This window comes from Vigna radiata, chromosome 6, assembly GCF_000741045.1.
Source record: "Vigna radiata var. radiata cultivar VC1973A chromosome 6, Vradiata_ver6, whole genome shotgun sequence".
NCBI classification, from domain to species: Eukaryota; Viridiplantae; Streptophyta; class Magnoliopsida; order Fabales; family Fabaceae; genus Vigna; species Vigna radiata.
The window spans coordinates 26,682,268-26,687,404 of record NC_028356.1 but is presented as its reverse complement, the minus strand read 5'-3'; positions in this window follow the sequence as shown (position 1 = coordinate 26,687,404).

Below are 5,137 nucleotides of genomic sequence, written 5' to 3'. Positions count from 1 at the left end.
GAAATTTCTCGTGCAATGTCGGAAGAGTAGGTGCCCGATGGTCTCATACGAGCCAACTTCCATTTTTCATGTTTAGAAGGTGGAGAAGGAGGCTGAGGGGGGCTACCACCCTGAGATGGTGGTCTAGCATCTCTCTTTTGCTTGAGGATTTTCTCCTCAAGATTCCTATACCCACCACGAGATAATAGGTGGGGGTTTTTGTTATGAGCACTTGTTCCTTGTGCTTTGCTTCTAATTGCCTGTCACATACACATTAATTAATTAATTCATATGATATATATTTGTTAATGAGGAATTGATAATATCAACTATACTAACCTGCCATTCCTCTGTCATTCGACTCTCTTTAAAGAGCCGCCAAGTCTCCTCATCAATGGACTTATATGAACTACATGGAGACTTATGTTTAAGATTTCCAAAGATATATCTTGATGTCAACTTACTTTTAAAGTTTCTGAAGTTTTCAGCAACAGTTGACAAACACTTATTTCTAAGTGTTGGGACATTTGGAATGTCAAATGTTAACTGAAATAAACATAATAAAGTTGTATCAGTACAAAATTATCAATATAAACAAATTTTAATTCAAATGATATTAACTAACTTACCAATATATTGTTCCATATAATGTTCTGATCAACCTCCGACACATGGTCAAAAGATGGAGTGAGAATACTAATCCTGTCACGTGCCACTACTCCAAGGTATGATCGGAAGTCATCTGCATAGGGGCCAGTTGCCACACCTGTGATCACGTTCACATTCACTGGAGTTCTTTTACCACTATTCTTTCTGATTAAAAGTTGTTTCATCTTGGTGGGTCCTCTAGTGGATCTGGTAGGGGGAGCCTCATCCCCTGAAGAATGTGGATGATCAGCCATATATCTGTCAAAATAAACATGAAATATTAATAAAAGACTTATGTAATATCNTATAATTTAACAAAACATGTAATAATAATCATAGGAAATATATAAAAGGAAAACTTATGTGATATTAATAAAATACTTATACAGAAATTGAAAATTCATACATAAAGATATNGATTCATCATATGTATATTCCTTCATCATGATCTGACCGAATTGCATGTATATCGTCGTCAACTAGAGATTGGTCATCCAAATTTGTTGTAGTTTGAAATGAATGGTTGTCAGCAATATGAATATTAATAAGATTGTCTTTGTTAACTTCAATTTGTTTTTTGCCTTGAAGAGCGACATACCAATGGTTAGACGCAAGATCTTTGACATAAAAAACCTGAGATGCTTGATGAACCATGATAAACGGTTTGTCTCGGTAACCCACCTTTCGAAAATCAACCAGTGTCATACCCGATTCATCTATTTTCACACCACTCTTATTGTCAAACCACTTACATTTGAACAATGGAACAAAAAACTTGGTATAATCAACCTCCCATATCTCTTCTATTATACCATAATATCTCATTGATCCAAGTACAAGAGATTGATCTTTTGATGTGGAAAATTGAAGCGACTCAGCTTCTAAACTGACTCCACTATTTTGTATTATGCTTTTATCATCCAAAGTCTTCGTATAGAAGGTGAAATTATTGACTTCATAACCTGTACAACACACGAAATCAAACTTCAAACCATTTGCAAGCCACAATAAAGTTTGAGAAGAATGTGGCTCTTTGTCAATTTCAAATTTGAACCAAGACATAAATGTTTTGTTATGCTCCATCAACTGCCATTTCTCTGATTGTCTTGGATTTTTATTCTTAACAATGGCTTTGTGTGCTTCCAAAAAAGGGATCACCTCATCTGTGTTGTTCAATATATAAAGATGCGCTTGCAACAATTCTTCGCGATCTTTTGTCACCACATTCACACCTCGGATGCTTTTACTCGTAGAAAATTTATTCAACCATGATGTGCGAGGAACTCCTATTGGATTCGTTGATGTCATGTAATCTGAGCAAAACTCGATACTTTCTTCAGCAATATACCTTTCAATCATCGAACCTTCAGGACGATATGGATTTTTAACGTACCCTTTCAAAATCATCATATAACGCTCAATAGGATACATCCATCTTAAGTATACCGGTCTACACAACTTGATTTCTCTAACCAAACGAACAAGTAAATGTACCATGATGTCAAAAAAAGATGGAGGGAAAAACATCTCTAGTTGACACAAGATGATAACAATCTCGCCTTGAAGTTCATCTAACTTTGTAGGATCGATGGTTTTACTACATATTGACGAGAAAAATGAATACAACCTGTTTATGGTTTGCCTAACATTTTTGGGCAAAATTCCACTAATAGACACCAGTAACAATTGTTGCATTAAGACGTGGCAATCGTGAGACTTCATGCCAACAAGCTTTAAGTCCTGCATCGACACTAAACTCTTTATATTTGAAGAGTATCCTTATGGTACTTTGATACTCTTTAAACAAAGGCAAAAACTTATCTTCTCTTGTCTAGACATTGTGTAAGATGCAGGGGGCAAATAAGTACGTTTAACAATCTCCTTGGGTGCCAACTCTTCTCGGATATTCATGTCAACCAAATCCAAACGAGCATTCACTCCATCTTTTGTCTTTTCCTGAATGTTGAGTAGTGTACCAATCAAGCTATCACACACATTCTTCTCTTCATGCATCACATCTATTCAATGTCTAACACTAACATTGACCAGTATGGAAGATCAAAGAATATTGATTTCTTCTTCCAAGGGGTCGTTACATATGACTTCTTGGATGCTTTCCCAAATACATGATGTATTTTATTAACTTTTTCAAGAATTTGAAGGCCAGTAAGTGGATTTGGTGCTTCGTCCCTCTCTTGATCTCCATTGAATGCTTTTTTTAACCTTCGATATGGATGATTACGTTTTAGAAATCTCCGATGACGCAGATACACCGTCTTTCTTCCATGTTTCAATTGATGAGCTGCAGTGTTTTCTTCACAGATAGGACATGCTTTATGACCCTTGACACTGTATCATGACAAATTACCATAAGCTGGAAAGTCATTAATGGTGCAAAATAACAATGCACGCATCACAAAAGTCTCAGAAGCGAATGCATCAAATATTTCAACCCCATCAACCCACAAAAACTTCAAGTCTTCAACTAGTGGGCTTAGATAAACATCTATGTCATTTCCAGGCTGCTTTGGACCAGATATCATCATAGACAACATCATTTACTTCCTCTTCATGCACAATGCAGAAGATAAGTTATAAATTATCAATGTAACTGGCCAACAATTGTGATTGGTGTTACTAATAAGGAGTATTGGTAAATCTTGAAGAATTGTTTTGATGATGCTGCAAGAAGTGTTATTTGAAGAGAACATTAGAATTATTTAAAAAGCAACTTGTAGAAATTGGATGTAGTAGGAAAATCTTAAACTTTGTACTTTTCACTAGAATAATCGATTATGGACAAGCAATAATCAATTATCACTTTTTGAAAAACCTATAACGGACTTGAATAATGGATTATCACTTACAATAATCGATTATTCGTGGCAGTTGGGACCTGACCTTTGGCATTCAGTGCAAGTGGCTATATATTTGGCTTCTGTAAATTTCAGAGGAAACGTTTTTTGAACTAAGAAGCTAAGTAGAACACTGTTTGTTAGAGGAAAGTTCTCAGAAGCTTTGTTCAAAGTTCCCTTGCCTGGTCTCGTGAATAGGAGAGGCTCGCGTATCGTGTGTCGATAGTCGGAGCAGGCTCTCTTCGAGTTAGCAAGGTGCTCTGCCTGGTCTCGTGAATAGGAGAAGCTCGCGAATCGTTGGTCGATTGCCGGAGCGGTTCTCTTCGAGTTGGCAGAGTGTTCTTCTTCCGGTTCGCTCGTCGAAGAAAGGTTTATTTATCTGTTTTTCATTCACTATAATTGTAATCTGAGATACATCTTTTTAGTGGAACTGTTAATCACTGTTTATAGTGATTAACGACTGGACGTAGATTCTTCTAAATCGAACCAGTATAAAAATTACTTGTGTGATTTTTCTATTCCCTATATTGTTTACAGTTTTACGCTTATCAATTGTTCGATAAATTTTCTGAAAGAAAATTGTTTTTCGAAAAAGGACCAACTTCTTTTAAAAAGTGACCGAACACGCTTATACGCTACTCTTAGTTTTATTCTGCTGCATTATACTCTTCGAACCATACTCCCCCTGGTACCAACAATTGGTATCAGAGCTTGCTTTGATAGTTTTTCAAAATATTTGCGAAAATGGCCGGTCACAACCAAAACCTTGTATATGCCGAGGGTGCTTCTATTAACAGACCACCACTTTTTACTGGTGATAACTATGCTTTCTGGAAAGTTAGAATGGAAATCTTTATGGGGTCTGTTGACAGAGGCATCTGGGAAGCTGTACAAAATGGTCCTTATATTCCTAAGAGCACAGTTGATGGTGTAGAGGTAGAAAAACCTTATTTTAACTGGACTGTTGAAGAAAATAGACGAGCTCAGTTTGATATTAAAGCTCGCAATATTATTTCATCTGCTGTTGTACTTGATGAGTTTTATAGAATTTCAGTGTGTAAGACAGCACAGGAAATGTGGGAAGTCCTCAGGGTCACTCACGAAGGAACTGAGGATGTGAAACGCACAAGAAAGAACACTCTCATTCAGGAATATGAGATGTTCAGAATGCAACTTGGAGAAACAATTTCTGATGTCCAAAAGCGCTTCACTCACATAGTGAACCACTTGACTGGGTTGGGTAAGACCTTTTATACTGATGAATTAAATGTGAAAATTTTTAAATCATTAGACAGGTCTTGGCAACCAAAGGTGACTGCCATCTCGGAGTCTCAGAACCTCACTCAGATGTCGATGTCAATTCTGTTTGGAAAGTGTTGAGAGGCTTTTTGGCCGCACAAAAAGTCAACAAACCCTAGTCTCCACTAATGTAGTATAGGGCAACCAGGGGATCAATCCGCAGACTCGACAAAATTAAGTTTTAAGAATATAAGGTTAGTTCTTGTATTTTATTTAGTTACTATACAGGTGGGGACAAAGAAATCTAACTAAAAAGGAAAAAATTAAAACTAAAATCTATTTTTGAATAAGAAATAATATGAAATAAAAGGAAAGTAAAACTATATAGAAATCTAAACTACCTAAGATAGAAACAG